The following is a 19,564-nucleotide window of genomic DNA, read 5'->3' as shown; positions in this document are numbered from 1 at the left end:
AGTTCATATTTAACATCTCAAACTGTTACTCTTCTGGGAGAGGGATTCCAAATCCTTTCTTGTGACCAAGTACATTGAATTTAGTAGCCTGGGATGGAGATAACGGATGGCCCACGATCTTGCTAGGGTGCCATGTATCTTTGCTTCCTAGATTTGAGTGCCAGCAAGTACTGAAGCAGCTGGTAACTGCACAAACTCCTGGAAAGGGAAGACTTAATTACAATGTCTATTTGATCAAACAAACCATTCTGGCAGATGTTTGAAAGCAATGGCGTACGCATTGTTTCCTGTGGCCATGACATCAGGATGTGTGACACATGCAAGCATGAAGTGTTTACAAGCGAATATAGGCAAAGACGTAGTCTCAAATTTTACAAAAATATCTAATTTGATCCATTTAATTTGATACCAAGGCCACTTGCTCCAACAGTCTGTCCATTACCAATTGTTACACAAATAGCATCCCAGTAGATTAGCGAGAGTTCATTTTATGGATACATTGAAGGATCTGCTGAAAATATGGGGCCTTGTCCCACCTTGACAGCATATTCCTCTGTACAATGTGGGCTCCGATGTGGGTCTCACTCCAATGTTTGTTGCAGTCAAGATGGGGAAACCATAAATCAAAGAAAGTGCCTGTGTCCCCTCTTAGGGATCTCACTCTTCCACACTGTCACTTGACCGAAGAAAGAAGTAACAATGGTGCTGCAAGTCTGTGACTCGAGTAGGCAGGCCATTTACCAAAAGCTTTTCAAAGGTCTTCCTATGGAAGTCGGTGCTGTGACAACTGTGACTGCATAGATTTTCAAGTATTACCTGCGAAAATAAAAAGGTGTAAAGGGAGCTCAGTTATTCAACACAGACAGATGTAACTTTTCCAAACACTTGGTTTGTAAAAGGCTAGGAGTATAAACATGACATTAACCATGAGGATGCAGGCAAAAAATGATTAATGATTTCAAAACAACCTTCTAGGTAACAGAGTGAAGGAATTGAGAGTCAGAGGTGGAATGGCATGCAGAGAAATTAAGAGATTTCCAAATATACAAGTGCTTCCACAAGGCCTGGGGAAGGAAGAGCCAACCATATTGATCCTACATCAGTCCAAGTCCAACCTTTCAGAGGATCTCACCTGTTGGCAAACCTACAGATTTACCTTTATGCCAGGCAGCATTTGGGGTGATGGTTGATTTTATTAAAGAACGGTTCTATGTTTGTTTTTCATGATAAATTTAATCCTGGGAACTTTGTGCCGTTTCGCTTGTTATGTTTACCTCCCCATCTAGCTAACACCCAACATCCCTCCTATACCCAAACACCCACACAAAAATGTAAAAAGAAAAAAAAAACAGTGAAAAGTGTTTCAAGCAGAAGTGCATGAATAAACTGCACACAGTTAAACTGACCACAAACAAAAAACGCTTAACGTAAGGAATATATGGGTATCAGATGCTAGAGAAACTGATCAGCCCATAAGACTATCAACCAGTACCTAGTGACTATGGGCCTCATTACAAGTTTGGCGGTAGCCTTACCGGTAAAACCGGCAGGCTGCTGCCAAAATTGCAAATTTTTCCAGTCCCTGGCAATGGGGAAATACAGGGCCATTACAACCCTGGCAGACCCTGTATTTCCCCATTGCCAGGGGCCGGAAACTTTTACTCCCCATTCCCATTGAGCCCAAGAGGGCCCCAGAGGGCTCAATGGGAATGTGGAGGCCGGTAGCACCGGCATCATTCAGAATGGTGCCGGTGCTACCGGCAGTGTCTGCTTGCCGGTGCCGGTACGCCCCCCAGAACAGACTTGCCGCGCGGGAAGGCACCCCTGAGCAGAACTCATAGTTTGCCGGTGCAGTAACAATGGTACCGGCAAGCTTACCCTTACCGTTGTTACCGGACCGGCAAACTTGTAATGAGGCCCTATGTCTCTATAAAAGAATTTCTTGTACTGTTATAACTGTAACAGCCTAAAGTGAAGTGCAGTTAGGATACCTTGTATCCTCATCCCTTTTTCTGTAATGGCTTTTTGGTTGCACTTACAATGTGATTAGGATGGGCTGTTGGCAGCAGATATTTTCTACTGTGTTTTATACTTCTTATACGTGCACCTTTGCATTTGCTACAAATTGCTACTAAATGTGGCTAGCTAGCACCATAAGATGGTCCTGCCACAAAGTATTTGTCTGTTATATGGCCATATTGTTCTTTGGCCTTCTTCCTGCCCTCTTAGGTCCGGAATTGCCATATATGGGATGCCATTTCCCGGGCAAAGAGACCGTTTGTGTGTGAGCCTGGATGTAGGGGCTGGTGTTTGCTGGGGCATGCTGGGGCCTGTGTAGCTGTTACTGGGCAGATGTTGTGGCTAGCGGCTATCCATGATTAGATACCAACTGCCAGTTTCAATGGTGCATATCCTTACCATTGGTGGACCTGGGTGAGCTTCCAGTCCGACTCTTGCCTCCTGCAGCCATTCAACAGATCATTGTTGGAGCCAAGACTCCTATGAAGCAGTGCAGCCTGCTGACAACCTGTGAACGACTCCTAGTGACCAGTACCAACTCCACTTAAGTCCGGGTGGAGCCCCACTCCTCTGTATTTGTATTTTGTATATTTGTATAGCGCACCAGGCCCGAGGGCAACCGGGCGCGTTATTTGGTTACAGGCAGAAGTATTGACATGGAGTTACAGGCAGAAAAATTTACATTAAATATACAGGATATAGACCTTACATAACCAAAGTAGGCATGTTAAGCAAAGGTTGTACAAACAATTACAAAGTCATGGGTAAGAGGTCTGATACAAGGGTCAGCGCTGCCTTGTGGAGCCGTTGGAGTCAGTGTCATGCAGAGTCGTGGGTGGACAGCCAGGCTTCTCGTCATTTAAGCATAGTTCATGTTGAGCCATCCAAGCCTGGATGACTTGGTAGATGGCGTTAATGGCTAGAGAGTCAGTTTCGTGGTCACCTGTGATGGAGATAAGTATTTGGGTATCGTCAGTGTAATTGGTATATGTGTCACCCATGGGATCCAGGATGTCAAAAAGTGGTTTTGTGAAGACATTGTAGAGTGTTGGGTACACGCAAGATCCTTGGGCGACTCCACAAGTGACAGGGGAGAGTTCAGCAGTGGCGGATGGAGAGAAGACCCTCATGGATCTATTGTCCAGGAAGGAGGTGATCCAAGCAGTAGCTTTGTCCGAGAAGTGGGCGGCAGTTTTAAGATGACGGTAAAGGATTTGATGATTCACTAAATCGAAATGCTGCGGAGAGATGTAATAACAGTAGTAGAGCCAGTTTCCCTTGTCTTTGAGGTCTTCAATTTGAGTTTTGAGGTCTAAGAGAGCGATTTCTGTGCCATAGCGGGGGCGAAAGCCAGATTGTCTCAGACCTAAAAGGTTATTGGTTTCCAAATAATCTTGGATTTGCAAATATGCAGCTCGATCAAGAATTTTTAGGAGGAAGGGGACCGTGGTGATTGGTCTGTAATTGGTAGGTGTGTTAGGATCCAAGGTCGGTTTTTTCAGGAGAGGAATGACCCAGGCGTCCTTGAGATTGTCATGGACAATCCCAGAACTGAAGGATGAGTTTATGAGTGTGGTGATAAATGGCGCCAGGTTGTGAGAGGCCTCTTTGATAATGGCAGCGGGGCAGGAGTCTCCCTGACAGTTGGAGGGATTGAGGTTGTTAATAATGTGTTCAACTTCTGAGGTGGAGAGAGGTGAGAAACGGAATGTTGTGGAAGTGTAATGTCTATTATCAAGGAGAACCACGTTGGTGTTTTGACCCTTGGCCTGGTGGAAATAACCAATCTTGAACCCTGCTTGAGGTTCCGTGCTTTTTGGATTGTTATATGTGATTTCATCGCTGGCAAAAAACAGAGGGGAGCTCGATACTTATTTAACACACTAAACATCTTTCCCAACATATTATAGGACTCGTACAATTATATAAGCAAACACCAGCCCTAGCATATTTGAGGAAAGTGTTGGATAGTGGGTTAAAAAAAATATTGAGTGCCCCTCAATGTTCTTTTCCGTGATGAAATCAATGGATATCCTTTTGTATGTGTCCACAGACCAACCTATGGACTGACCAGCTCTCTCCTGGGCTACCTCGCTGCAGCAGTCACGGTTGTGAGTGCATCCTTGGAATATGGAGGATCTTCAGCTTGTACTACATAACCCCTGCTCCTGCATTTTCAGCCTTTTTACAGCAATAGAAGCTGTGCTTGGCTTGCTGCTTTGTTCATCCTTTGAAGATCGCCCGTCACTGCCAGACCGTGGTGACTCCTGTTGCAATCAGTCTTCTTAGCTTCCTGAAACTGAGATCCACTGCAAACGAACAAAATTAAATCCTGACGCCTAGAGAGACCTCTTCACCCGCTACTCCTGGGCCTCCGTCGACGGAACCAAGAACAGAAGATTGTTTCCCTAACGGATCAGCAGTGGTCTCTGGAGAATTGGGGGCAGCGGGGGGTAAGTTAACATATCTGTTCTTTTGCCCCCCTGTGCTCCATGTGTTACATGGGCATAAAGCCCCACCGCTATCTTTTCCTGGATTTTGGTTGCTGGAGGCCTGGTCAAGGATCCCTTCGAAGGCCTATCCTAGTGTACAGGATCACTTACCAGAACTTTACTCACCTTTTCCAACTTTATGTCATAAACACTGGCATCGTCCAATCACATAAGTAAACCTGTCTGAAAAATATTACTTTGGAACTGATGACTTTAGGGACCAAGGCCCAAAATCATCTTTGGGCTGGACCTACTAAATGTTAGGGAACTGTTAAGTGGTTACTCTAAAGTACTTCAGCTGAATTTCATGCATCCGACTACCTGTTTTACACTGGTTATTAAATCACATGCTTTCTCCCCTCCCACAATAGTGAATGTATATGGCATACATTACTTACTTTTTACATATTTAATATAATGTGTTTATTAGTTCTCAAGAAATATTTCACAAACTCCATAAAATAGAAGGAAAAAAAGAACGAAAAGTAACATTGTAAGAAATAAAACTAAACTAGTCATTGAGACAATGGTCAATAAAAACATGTGAGCAGAGTCAATACATTTCTGAATGAGTTAATCTTCAAATCTGTTCACTACTTAATGCCACACATTATATAATGCAATCATCAGGTAAGTGTTGAGGCAGTGGCCCTCAATACAAGTTTGCCGGTCTGGGAAAAAGTGCCAGTAACTATGGTAGTCACCTTTTTCCCCAACCTGCAAACTAGAGGTCTGCCGGCAGGGGCAGCGAACTACCGGCAGGCTTGACCTGCCGTTAGTTCTGGGCCCTACCGGCAGATTTTTCACTGAAGCACTGGCACTGTTATTAACGGTGCCAGTGCTTCAGTGTTCCCATTCCCGAATGGGAATTTACAGTTTCTCTGTTGCCTGTAATATCCCAGTAACACTGGGATATCGGTTGGCAGAAACAGTAAGGCGAGTCTGCTGGTAACCGGCCGGTACCGGCAGGCTCGTAATGAGGGCCAGTATCTACAGAATGACTGCTCACTTATTGTTTGAACCCTATGGACGAACCTAGCCAGCAATTTCTGATATATAGGTTGCATCTTTTCTCAAGATGTTAAAGTGTGTTGTGCTGTTTTTATAACTTCATGTTTTAAACAGATGCGTGAAGTGGGGAACTCTCTCGAAACTCCCAGCCAAGGGCCCAGTGTCGACACAGTAGGTAACTCGTCTAATCTTAATAAGGGATAGAATCTTCGAACAGACATAGCTGGACACTTAAGAAAATAGGGCTGTGGCGCAATACATTTATAGCACATTCGAGTATGATTCGGATATCTCTTAAGGCTCTTCAAATGGGTAAAATTAGCAATCCAGTTCCACTTTTTATTTTCTTTGCCAGCTCATCTTTCAATTGAAAGAAGTCAAGTGACCAGTTCAGGGCTCATTTCAGGGAATCAAACAGATTAAGTGAAAGTTTCACCCAGTCGTATAGACCATTGCCTTTGACCTCATCAAGCATAACTTGACCCAGTAGTTTAAGCAATAGAGATTGCAAATCGTTCCTTGCCTTAATTGGTGAAGTGTAGGCTTTATTGTGTATCTATATATTAAATTCGGAATACAGGGTAAGTGGGGATATGAACGTTGCATCTCTCCTTCTCTGTCCGCTCTCTCCAACCGCCTCAGTCGCTCCACTTTCTCCCTTCTATCCTGGACTCTCCTCCAACATTCACTGTGTGCTATTTGATGCTACGATACTACACATCTCCTTTCCTTCATAGAACATCTCCTTGAGGTTCTTATGACTCGGCATAGTCACTCAAATATATGGGTCTTCGGTAGCTTCTTCCAAGCCTTGATGTCGTCAGTGGCACATCTGCATTATCTACCAAGGAAAATGTGCTCCCAAAGAAAAGCGTATAACATCTACCACCTCTCAACTTTACCACTATTCCACCCCCTGCTTTCATCTACATCCCTCGTCAGTATCATCACTCTCTCCTTGTTCCACACTCTACCATCCTTTGTTCTCACAGCATATTGAAGCACCTCCACAATCTCAATGGGTTTTGACCATTGACATCCATCCTCCCTCAACACAACTAGTAACTTAATCCTGACTAAACACCGAATCCACGGCACCTTCGCTCTTTTTAAACATCTATTGTCTTGGTGCTATTTGTTGGTGAATTGTCTTCCCTTGATATTTTCATTCACCTCCTCCAACCTCACATCGATACCTGCCACATCACCCATCCAACCTGGAAACAATTCAGTATTGGCTTTCCTTCCCCTGCTCAGTTCGAAAGGAGAAACCCTAGTAGTGCTATACGGTGTGAACCCATGGGCCACCATTGTTCATCTCACAACCTCCTTCAAATCTTTCTCATTCGTCCACGCCCACCTGATGGCTCCCTTAATCACTCTATTGTACCTCTCCACAATGCCATTAGTCTGGGGGTGATCTATGGCACTGGTTGTGTGGACAATAGATCTTTCCTCAAGGTCATTTTCCATTTCTCTAGACTTAAATTGGGAACCATTATCAGTCAATACCTCTTCTGCGTACCCCTCATGTTCACACAACTCTTCTTAAAAAATCAATCACCCTTCTAGTCGTCACATGTGGGGCATCGTCAGCTCTGCCCATCTGGTCAACACATCAAAAACCACAATGCAATATGTCCGACATCCCTCACTCCATACAGGCCCAAGCACATCAATGGCCAACTTCTTCCATGGTTTCTCCGGAATATCTGTTAACGCCATGAAATACTTTTCACTCACACATCCTTTATCACAGTTTATACAAAGGATACAGTTCCAGATGCTCCTCTCAATCTGCGTGTCACACGCTGGCCAACAATAAGTAATTCTTATTCTGCGCTTGGTCTGTACAATTCCTTGGTGACCCTCATGTCCAAGACATATTACCTTCTCCCTGATTCCCTCAGGTGGAATCAACTTATCTCCTCCCATAAGACAGCCATCTTGAACGAAAAGTGTATCCCTCACGTTCCAGAATCCTTCTTCTCCTGCCTTTTGCATTGTCTCCTTGTTTAATTTGTATTTGTATTTATTTTATTTGTAAAAAGTGTGCCAGGCCCACAGGCATCAGGGCGCATAAACTTGTAGAACAGATGTTACAGTAGCATATAATAAAGAAAGAACAACAAACAATTAATTACATAGGCGTCATAGAGATAAGTCAGATGGTCCATATGACATCATACATTAAGAAACATCCTCCTTCTTGCAGACACTTGATATTGAACAATATTTTCATATCCTTCAACATCTCTTCATAACACTCTTGCTTCGAAAATGCTGCCTCATATACTTCACAAATCATTTCCTGATCATCATTTTCATCCGAGGTGTCCATATTGTTTGTCATTCTTGATAAACAATCTACTGCATAGTTTCTCACACCCGGGATGTATGTTATAGAAAAATAAAATTCTTGTAGTATGGATACCCATCCCCTTGTCCTGCCCGATACCCAATCCAAACCATTTGTTGAGAAGACTTCCACCAGCAGTCTTGTATGAACTCAAATTCAACTCAAATTTAGCAATCCGTATGTAAATCAAATTTAACTCCCCAGACAAAACTCCTGAACTTGTCTGCAGCCCATTTGATGGCCAGTGCTTCCTTCTGAATGGTTGCATAAGTTTTTTCTGCTCCTTTAAGCAATTGAGATGCAAACGCTATAATAAACTCCTTTCCTTCATGGAACTGTGTTAAGACCGCTCTTAGCCCCACATTACTGGCATCTGTAGTGATCACTGTGCGCCTCCCTCTTTCATAATTCGGTAAAGCCAGTGCCATAGTCAAAGCTTCCTTTATGTATTTAAATTAATTTTCACATTCTTCATCCCAAATGAACTTCTTCATCATGTTCCTTAGAGACACTGTGAGACTGGCAATTCCTCAAATGAATTTAGAGTAATATTCAGCCATACCTAAAACGGTTCTAAGTTGCTCCTTGCAGTTCGGCTTGACCATGTGTTTTACTGCATCCGCCAAATCCTTCTTTGGAGATTACATGTCCTAAATATTCAATCTCTTCCTATTCATTTTTGGCTTTTCTTTACTGAGAGTCATCCCTAAATTGTGCAACTTCTTTAATACTCTCTCTATAATATTTCAGTTTGTATTTTCTCCTTGATCATCTCTGGACCTTCTATTAAAAAAACGGTTTCTGCTGCATTGGCATCCAGTCAGACCTTAAACAATCGTTGATGAGTCCAGCTGAGAAGGGGAGATGGCCCCCTCTTTGAGACATAAATGCGTCCTTCGGCCTGTCTATCCTTGAAAGCTGGGGTTGCCATGAACAATGCAATGAGTTCAATTTTCGCACTGCCATAAGCTCTTGGCTTAATATCGACTTCATGTAAGTATTTTGTTCCAGATTTCTTCCATATTACCTCCAGAATGAGTGTGTACTTGGCTCCTGAATCAACCATCATAACTATCAGGTGACCATTAACCATGACAGTGGTTTTCGGACTATCCAGATCATCTTCTCCCACAACTGCGGAGACACACTCTTCGCCTTCGTCGCTGTCTTCATTTCCAATCCAATTCATGGCAGCATTCCTACTCCTGCAGCATCTAGCCAGGTGTCCTCTTCCACTGCAGTTTCTGCAAATTACCCTTAGAGCAGGACACTCCAGACTGTTAGCCCAATGAGAAGGGCTATCACACCTGTAGTATGTTCTCAAGATGGTCCGTCCTCTTACTCGTTGTCTACCTCGACCACAGGATTGATAATCGGTGTTGAGTCTTCTGTCCTTCTTCATCCCTTCTCGAGTATCTCTGTTCTCACTGTTAAACCTGCCTTCATTATTGAACCTTGAATCTCTATAATTACTGGGTCCTCTCCTTCTATTTTGATTACTCACACTAGCAATCACTTCTTCACCAGCTGACTGCACAGTATTTACCATTGTTGCCCTGATTGTAAGGTCCTCCACTCTGCCTCCCAAAGTTTTCACACATTTCTCTGTGTTTTTGACCTCCTTGGCCATCCTGAGAACTGTGTCTAGGGGTGGATTACCCTCTGTCCACAGTTTTCCTCGTACTTTGCTGCTGTTACATTCGAACACAAATTGATCTCTCAATCTCTCTTCTTGTTGATTAAATTTGCATGTTCTTGCCAATTTCCTAAGGGCAATGATGTACTGTTCGACACTCTCCTTCTTCCTGTATTCTTTTCCCAAACTTATATCTTTCTAAAATAGTACTTATTTTCTTCTCATAATGGTTATTCATTTTCTGTATGGACTTCTCATATTTGTTCATATCCTCACACTCATCTGCAACAAGGTCAGGTAGATGTTCAAATTATTCTTGGCCAGAAAGGCCTACAAAGTGTAAAAATAAGGACTTTTTCCTCTCCCCGCTATAATTCGTGCCACATACTACATTGGCATAGTGTTCAAATGTCTTAAGCCATCTTTTCCATGGCAGTGTAGGCTCCCCAACCTCAGGCAAAAACATTGGAGGCGCCGGAACACTGTGTATTGACATGTCTCCCGCAGCCCTTTGGGTAGCAGCGCTGATATGTGTGCTGGAGGTGGCACCAGAAATGTTGAAAATGCACCAATTTGCTGTAGTCCTAATTGGGTTATTTATTCTTGAATATTAGGGCTTGGATATATTTTTTTTTTACTCCCATCAGGTTTGCTGTACTTTGTGAAGTCTTGTACTTTATTTTTGTGCTCAAGTGGTTTTTAGAACCGAAAGATGAAGAAAACAAAGAGTAAACAAAAAAAAATGTTTTCTCTTTATTTCTTTTTACACCCACTACTGGGACAAGGAGGAGGCTTTATTGAAGCCTGTGCTGATGTCTGATCTTTTAAAATGGCCGCCTGCAACGTGCAAGGGGTCACCTTGTGGGGTCCTTTCCTCTAATGTCCCAACATACGTTGCTATGGCCTTCGCACTGCTCACTAAACCAATTTGTACATATGCAGCAAGGAGCGGAGCTGTTTTCTGAGGATTTACTGTCCCTCTTTTTTTTTAAAGCCGGGATGGCAATGGGTGTCGTGCTCTCACCTGTGATCAAGTTGCAGCCTGCACACTTCGCTAGTCGCCGCACTTCTGGTGAGTTTCCCTCATCGCCACTTGAAGTGTAGGCATACGCTTGATCAATTATGCAAATACGCTTTATTTTGTATCTATATATTAGATTGGGAATACAGGGTAATTGGGGATATGAACGTCGCCTCTCTCCTTCTCTGTCCGCTCTCTCCAACCGCCACGCTCACTCCACTTTCTCCCTGGAATTATCCTCCAACATTCTCTGTGCTACGCGATGCCATGATACTACAATTGGCAAGGTGCCTCTTCTTTTTAAGACCTGTGAGGCCAGTGAATACAGCCAAAGTTCTTAATGTTTCAGCTCAATTGGTACAGAACAAGGGAGGCCTAATATAGATCTCCAAAATTGACCTTCCGTCTTTTTTAACCAACTCAGCTCCGTCATATATGTCGCCTCAACTCCATAAAGCACAGCAGGACAGAAGCTCTGTTTGTAGAGTTTTATAGATGAAAATTGCTGTATTGCTAGCAATTTTTGTAATCAATATGGATTGTATTGTGGCCTTCCGTATTTTTCCTACTTACATTTCTGCATATTTCCCTTTATCCATTTCCAGGCCAAGATATTTCTAACAGATAACCTTCTTGATAGCACCCTACGATAATGTCAGAGGACTCTTACGACCCTTTCTGTGGTCCACAAACTTTGTTTTCTACAAATTTTCTACCAGCCCATTTGAAGCCGCATACCTTTGTAATTCCATGGCCGCCCTACGCAGACCCACATACGTGTGGTCAAGAATTACTATATCGTCCATGTAGGAAAGCCATCTGACATGGACCCACCCAACCTCGGCGGACAACAGTTGATTCTAGCTAGATAGTCCAGCAATTCACACACATACAAGTTGAACAGGAGTGGCAGGGGCACACAGCCCTTCTTAACCCCACAATTAGTAGGCACAGAGCCGGTGCCCGCCCCACCCAACTGCACATGTACAGACGTCCCTTCATATATCTGTCTTATTGCTCCCAAGAACCAGGGAGCAATTCCCATTTTACTAAGGTTCAACCAGAGTTTATTTCGGTCAACCGTATGAAATGCGGCCCGAAGTATATAATACATAAAGGGGAGGTGCATCCCTAGTTGAGGTTCTCCTAACAAGTGTGTCCAGTAGTAATACATTATGAACAGTCGATGAGCCGCCACTAAATCCAGTCTGGAATGACCCTAGTATCTGCTGGCCAGTTGCCCATTTTTGCAGAACTTTAAGTAGTAGCAAGCCAAACATTTTCCCAGAGACGTCGAGCATGGACAAGAAGCAGTAATTTGATGGCGAGTCTCTACTGCCCCTCTTAAACACTGGTATCAACAAACCCTTAGAGGGATCTTGCCTGACTCACAAATGTTAACAAACCACATCTTTAGGAGCGATGCCCACTCTTCAAGATTTTCTTTTAGGACAATATTAGCCAGGCCTGGTGCTGTCGAACGTTTCGAGTTTTTAATCTGAATGATCAGGTCATCTTTGTCATAGTCGAGCTCGAAGGTGATGAGGTTTTCTGCTTTATCCAGGACAACAATCCTGTTACACTGGGTAAGGAGAGGGAAGATGGTCTTTACCCTAAGAAAAATATTCTCTTAGAGTTATCTGTTCCCTTGCGTAAACCAGAAGCTATCGAATTAGGAGGAGAAGATGGGGAGACACCATTCTCTAGGCCATCATTGCCTACAGGAGACGTTCCTTCACCTGATCTATGGACTCTTCATATGATCTCTGTGCTCTGCCCCGTCTCCTCCTCTCCCATTAATGGTGGCACCCGCTGGGAAGTCTGCATGTATTTCTTTGACTCCTCCAGAGTCATCATTAATGTCTACTTGAATGCCAGTCATGGTGCAAAGCCCTCAGGCTAATCTCCTCCTCTTTGATAGACTGTTTCTTCACCTCATCAACTTCCTCTCTTCTCCAGCTGTCGCCTGCTCTCCTCCCTTGGCTACCTTGCCCTCCTTTCCTGCTGCCTCTCCCCATCTCAAGCACCCTCCACATCTCCTCAGGGCATACCCCTGATTTTTACCCCTCCCCGGAAGGTTTTTAAGGCTGGCAACCATCTTCATCTTGCTTGACTGTCAAACACTCCTCTGACATCTGCCACCTCCTTGAAGAACTTAACCTTGATGTCCTTGGTCTTACCGAGACTTGGTTCACGCCCAGCTCTGTCACAAGTTTTGACACTCTCCTCCCTGACGGCTACAAGATCCTCTCTGATCCCAGATCCAGCCGGCCAGGAAGGGGTGTAGCCCTGAACTTTCCTGAGTGGATTCCTGAGAGAGAGAGAGAGAGAGAGAGAGAGAGAGAGAGAGAGAGAGAGAGAGAGAGAGAGAGACAGACAGACAGACAGACAGACAGACACTTGATCTGGCCCGGCCTCCACCTCTCTACTCCCCTCACCACTCCTCTCTCCTGGAGTGATCATTGTCTCATCTCCTCTCATCTTTCCATCTCCTCCCCTCAAGCCAAGCCTACCCCAAGTAGAGGCTTTCGCTGCCAATTTCTCCCCCCTCCTCCACCTCTGGCTGACTCGCACCCTGACACAGCCCTGTCCCTGCTCTACTCTATTTCTGCTACTCTTGATGTTCTTGCCCCTGTCATGAAGATCCCTTTGGAGTCCAAAGCCAAGTGTAATTCCTGGTATGACTCTGACCTAGCTACACTTAAACATAAGTGTAGGGCGGCTGAGAGGAAATGGAGGGCTTCCTGCTAACCCTTAGACAAACTGCCTGCCGCCTGCTCCAAAGGCAATACCGTCTCGCTGTATGCTTCAAGAAGAGAGGCCACATTCAAGCCTGCGTCTCTGCGGCATCCAACAACTCGGCCGAACTCTTTAAAATCTTCAAGGAGTTGGCCAACCCTGCTACAGTCTCCTCGTCGCACCTCCCAGGCTCTCTGCAATTCCCTTGCCTCTCACTTTAACTCCAAAACCAAGGACATCCTGTCCACCCTCTGCTACCACCCCCTTCCTCTCCCCTCTCCTTCCCAGCTTGCTAACCCTCCCTCAGCCAGCCCCCCCCTCTCCGTCTTTCTCCTCCTTTCCTCTTTTATCCCCGGATGAGGTCGCTAGACAAGTCCGATCTATGAAAGCCTCATCAAAACAGGTCCACCCATATCCTCTAAAACCATTAAGGACCACATTGATACCCTCGCTCCGGCCCTTGCCGATTTCTGTAACTGTTCCTTTGCCTCTGGAGCTTTCCCCTCCCTTTTGAAACACTCCCATGTGTATCCTCTCCTCAAGAAATCCAAAGCTGATCCCTCTTGTCTGGCCAACTATCGCCCAATTTTTTGGGGAAGCTCCTGGAAAAGCTGGCTATCTCTCAGCTTAACCTTCATTCCGACTCTGTTGGCTCTCTCCACGACCACCAATCTGGTTTCAGAGCCGCCAGGAGCCCGGAAATGCTCTCCTGAACATCCGTGAAGAACTGCTCTCCAACCTTGACTCTACCATTCCCTCCATCCTCATCCTACTTGACCTCTCCTCTGCTTTCGACACGGTCAACCATACCATCCTGCTCAATCGTCTCTGTGACAACATGGGTATCACCGATCAGGCTCTGGCCTGGCTGACCTCTTTCCTTTCTGATCGACCCTCCCAGGTACAACTTGGGTCCTTCCGATCCTCCATCTCCCTCTCTACCTGTGGTGCTCCACAGGGGTCTAACCTCTTGCCCTGGCTTTTCAACCAATACCTGGCAACTCTCGCCTACTGCATTTCCATTTTCTGCTCAAACATTCAGTGCTATGCTGATGACACCCGACTCATTTTCAGGCTTCCCTCAGGCACCTCCTCTCCTTCCCTCATCTCCGATTGCCTAATCGCGATTCGAAATTGGTGTGCCGCCAACGATCTTTCTCTAAATGCCAATAAGGCAGAGATCCTCCTCATTGGTACACCTTTACAATCCCTTCCCCTCACTCTCTTACCAGCCTCCCTTGGCCCTCCTCCTACCCATACCTACGAGGCTAAGAATCTCTGGGTCATCTTTGACTCCACACTTTCCTTCTCCGCACACATCTCTGACGTCTCTAAAAAGTCAAACTCTTACTGCACCTCCTTAGAGGTACTCTGTCTTTCCTCTCCTTCCCTCAGATGCTCATTGTCTCCCAAGCTCTGGTTCTTTCTAGGTTGGACTACTGAAACAGCCTCTTTCTTAATCTACCTGCCTCCACTCTCCACCCTTTACAACTAATCCAGAACAAGAATCCAGACTTGTCCTTGGCCTCAAGCCCTGGGATCATATCTCTCCAGCTCTTAAATCCCTTCATTGGCTCCCAGTGGATGCAAGAATTACATTTAAAACACCCTGCATTGTCCAGAAGGCTTTCTGGGGCCTGGGTCCAAAATACCTTGAACTATCCCCCCGTAAATACCTCGCCTCTCGAGCCCTTCGCTCCTCTACTTCTAAACTCCTATAGGCTCAGTCGTTTCTCAAAGAAACGAGGTGGGGGAAGATCTCTGTCTTCGGCTGGGGTCTCCCTTTCGAACAGCCTCCAGGCCACCTTGAAACTTGAGGAGAACCATCTCTGGTTCCAAAAGAACCTCAAGACCTTCCTCTTCGCTTCTGCCTTTGCCCCTCTTCTCCCCTGCTGATCTGTTTGCTCTCTTGGCACCGTGCACCTGGTCACCCTCTGTCCTTCGGGCCCAGGTACCTGCTCGCCCTGTCTCCCTCCTGCACTGCCTCCGGGCCACCCCTTGCACTGAGATCTGTATCTGTACCCCTACAGTCCCCCACTTTTTCTTCTGCACTTAGCGGATATACCCTATCTGACTAATCATGCACTTGCCGGCTGCGCTACCACTTTCAATTGCCTGTATTTATTTCACTTATTATTTATTCTGCTCTCACCTCTGTTCCGCACTTTCCATTTCTCCCCCTTCCTCGCACTTTCCCCCTTTTCCCTTTTCCATGCAATTGAGCTTTCTTAATGTCACTGTGCCTAGTAAGATCGTTGTTTTTGTTCTACCTTGTTCCCCTCCCTTTGCTTGATCGCGCTCTGAAACACTTGTGTATGAGCGCGATATAAATAAAATACATCATAACCAGATCCTTTGTGGGAAAAATGTGGATTCCCTCCAAGGTATTACCCTTTTGAACAGGGGGGGAGTGAGAACCATCCACTCCAGGGACACCCCACTGTGGTTTACAGGGATCAGAGAAACCCAGAAGGTCCAGGGATAGTGGGCGATAGACCTGCACCCTCGGAATTAGAGACAGGAATCAGGATGTACTGCCCCCTAACTTGGACCAGAGGTTGTGTTTCTCCTGTGGAGAGTGTGGTCATGTTATGTTATGTTATTTGATATTTATATAGCGCTCTATATATAGTTGGTATGACCCCAAAGTGCTGGTAGGTTGAACTCCCTCGGGGACCACAGTCTAGGTCAGTTGAGAGTGTAAGGAGTCATAGGGTGCTTGGGTGTACTTGTTATGTGTGCAGCTGATGCAATTGCCGGATAGTAGCTGAATTTGAGCATTAGGTGCGGTGGACTTGATATCAGTTGGATGTGCGCAGTCGGGACGGTGGACTCCAAGACTGGGTGCTGGCTGCGTTACGCCTGTATAGGATGCTTATGTGTGCAGCTAGGCTGGTTTGTCGTGGGATATAGCGGAGTATTATTAGAATGATGAGGTGTTCATGGGGTAATATTCGTATGTGAGCAGCTAGGCCGAAATTGATCGAGGGATGTAGCTGTATTGGAATTGTGTGTTGGTGTAGAGTAGAGAGTAAGCATAGTGATATGGGAGGCAAGTGTTTGGGTGGATTTATGATCCAAGGAGTTTGCTATTCCAGATTTCAAGTGTGCGTTTGCTTAATAGTGACTTATATGCGTATTCAGTGGTGTCATTGCTCGGGATCTCATTGAGCATTTGTCATCGGTTGCAAGGACTCAGTCGCCTCAGATGGTCATGGTTGGCCTTACGGAAAGAGACACGTTTTTATAGCTTTGCGGAAGGTCATATAGTCCTGGATGTATCGAGTATGTGGAGGGAGTGAGTGCCACAGATTTGGGGCCATGGTTGAGAAGGAGGATCCTCCGATCCCGACAGAGTTAGAGGTTGGAATCACTAGAAGCAGCGCAGTGCTTGATCTTAGGGTATGAGAAGGGAGGTAGTGTTTTATCTTTTCTTGTAGGTAGATTGGGCCGGTCTTGTGCACTGCTCAGTGGGTGATGCACTGGGTCTTGAAGGTGGCCCTTCGTCCGACTGGGAGTGAAGGATTCAGAGAGCTGGCAAGTTTGTTGAGTTGGTATGCAGGAGCTCCTATGTATAGGGAATTGGCATAGTCCAGTCCCGACATCACAACAGACATAACTGCTGCAAGTCTGTTCGGGAATGAGAGGTAGGGAAAAATGCATCTGAGAAGTTTGAGGTGGTAGTGACAGCATTTAGACACATTGTTGATGTGACGGGAGAGGGTTAGGCCTGAGTCCATAATGCAGCCTAGGTTCTTCACTATATCGGGGGGGGAGTTGGCCATGCGATAGGATGTGGCAGAAGGGCAGTATCAATATCGAGGAGACAAGCTTCAAGGTTTGGAAGGGGGTTGGTGTCTGACTTGCGAATTCTTAGGATAATTTGGGTAACGTCAGCGTAGTTGCAACAGGAGATATTGTATGTGTGGATGATTCCTGGTAGAGTGGTCATATAGAGGATAAACAGGAGACCAGATAGGCATGCGCCTTGGGGTACTCCAGTGTTCACCGAGCGAGCAGTTGAGACAAAAGGGGAGAGGAGGGTTATTTGTTTCCTGTTGCTGAGGAAGGAGGCAATCCATTTGAGAACCATGCCACGGATTCCTAGTGAGTGAAGGCGGTCATGGAGGATTGAGTGGTTAACCGTGTTAAAGGCAGCAGAGAGATCGCGAAGAATCAGAGCTGCGCAGCCTTCAGAGTCTGCAGTGACGTTGAGATCATCCCAGATCAAGATCAGAGTGGTTTCTGTTCCATGTCGCAGTCTGAAGCCTGATTGTGAGGGGTCGAGGAGACAGTTGGATTCCACAAAGGAGTTGAGCTGTGAGTATGCTGTCCGGTCAATTAGTTTCACAAGAAAGCTGGTGTTGCAGATCACTCTGTAGTTTTTTGGGTTAAAGGGGTCAAGGGATGCCTTTTTTAGAAGTGGTTTGAAATGCGCTATTTTGAAGGCATCCGGGAAGATGCCAGAGGTGAGGGAGTCATTTAGTAGGATATCATATGATAGGTTATTTATAATGCGCTTAATAGCCAGAGGTTTGAAAGCGTGGACAAGGGGATCGAACCTGCATTGCTCCATGTCATCTTGCTTCCAAGGCGAGCACGTTGCCCCCGAGCTATCCTCCCGAGACTTCTCCCATATTCTTCTGCGCAGGTAGATGAGAAAATGTCTTTCAGGACAGAGGCGAGGCAGGGGTAGAGGGGCGACCCGGAGGGTTTGCTGGATGATAGTAGGTCAAGGACCTCGTGTCCGGAGATGGGTTTGAAGGCGTTGAACGTAGGGGAGTTGAGCATCAGGGCAATTGGAGCAGGAAGGGGTCGGTGATGGAAAGGGGGAGAGGAGGGACAGTTTGGTGTTGAGGGTTGCCGTCCTGTCAAGTGCGGTGTTGGAGAAATGTAGGGATAGGGAGTCAGAGAGTGATTGTGTGGGGGTGGATTGGGTCGTGGTGCACGTGGGTTTCACCATTTCTGATATGATTGTGTGGAGTTCTTTGCTGCGATTGCCACAGTTGAGAATTTATTGCAATAGGCTATTTCGGCTTTTCGAATTTCGGATTTGTAGTTATAGTGGTTCCGGATATGCTGAGATCGGTTTTAGATGCTCGCCATATGCGTTCAAGAGAGTTATTTTGTTTTTGGCATTCCTCAGGTGGGGCATGAACATTTTTGGGGGATGGTCCTTTGCGTGAGGTTGGGGGGCGCGGGGTGAGAGGAATTAGTGAGTCATTAAGCCAGGAGTTGTAGGAATCGATGGTTAAGGGTCGATCGGGGGGGCAGCATTGCAGGGGACGAAGAAGCAGGGCTTCGGCTAGGTCAGGAAGGATCTTGACTTTGGTCCAGCATTTAAGATTAGGGATGGGGCCTGAGGGTGCTGTAGGGGGAGGGGCAGGTGTGTGGATAGAGAAAGGGATTGCAAAGTGGTTGGTCCAGATGAGTGGTGTGGGACGGATAAACCTGCTCATGGGAGCTGAAAATTGCATCTAGGGTGTGCCCACCTGAGTGGGTTGGACCAGTGGTATGATGGGAGAGGTTGAGCGCATCGAGACTGTCAACCAGAGGATGAGTCATGGGGTTGTTGGGAATATCAAACCAGATATTGAAGTCTCCCAGACGTGTAAGAGAAGGGTGATTTACTTGGATGGTAGCTATTGAGTCACAGAGGTTATTGGCAAAATGTCTGTCGTATCCCAGCGGTCTGTAGATGAGTAGGAAGCTGTGGGAGAAGGTTGGTGGTAGCGAGAGTTTAACTAGAAGGAATTCACAGGAGCCAGTGCATGTCTGGGATTCGACGAGTGAGACAGAGAAAAGAGGGTTGAAGAGGACTGCCACTTCGCCACCTCTGGAAGGTCTATTGTGGGCGATGAGTGAGTGGCCAGCAAGACACTGTCCCTTTAATAGAATTGCCCCCCCCCCCCCCAACTATACCCTCAATAAAAGACCCCAGCCAGGGAGGGTAAAGTAAGTTAACAGAAATGTAAGCATTTTATGTGGATATCCTTTATGCCTAATCTAGTGTTGTAAATTGGGAAAAGAACAGGAAAAGAGATCCAAACCCTTCCGTTATGCAGGGAGGAAAACGTCTTACAGAGTCCCTGTCACACTAGCAGGGAGACTCCTCTGGACCCAACTGGATAGTGGAAGCAAAGGTTGTGCCATACGGGCAGAATTACTTCCTCAGGATTGGAAAAGGATAGGAAAAGAAAAATAGGCTGTGTCCATGGCCACAAAGAGAGACACCCACAGACACAAATCCCCATTACCATCTTGGTAAAAGAATTACATCTTACAGT

At 45.9% G+C, this 19,564-nt stretch overlaps 1 protein-coding gene across 2 annotated transcripts in view; it reads right to left on the bottom strand.

Moving 5' to 3' along the window:
- Window positions 1-382: 382 nt before the first annotated feature.
- The window catches only part of LOC138582676 (histidine--tRNA ligase, cytoplasmic-like), a 556,920-nt gene continuing 537,738 nt past the window's right edge, over window positions 383-19,564 (bottom strand). For both annotated transcript variants that reach the window (XM_069654214.1, XM_069654216.1), the window contains one exon: window positions 383-816. The gene's annotated coding sequence lies outside the window, so the exon portion shown is untranslated. The remainder of the gene's footprint in view (window positions 817-19,564) is intronic.

Source organism: Ambystoma mexicanum, chromosome 3q (assembly GCF_040938575.1).
Source record: "Ambystoma mexicanum isolate Mex_15411 chromosome 3q, UKY_AmexF1_1, whole genome shotgun sequence".
Lineage (NCBI taxonomy): Eukaryota > Metazoa > Chordata > Amphibia > Caudata > Ambystomatidae > Ambystoma > Ambystoma mexicanum.
This window is presented reverse-complemented; position numbering and strand designations above follow the sequence as displayed.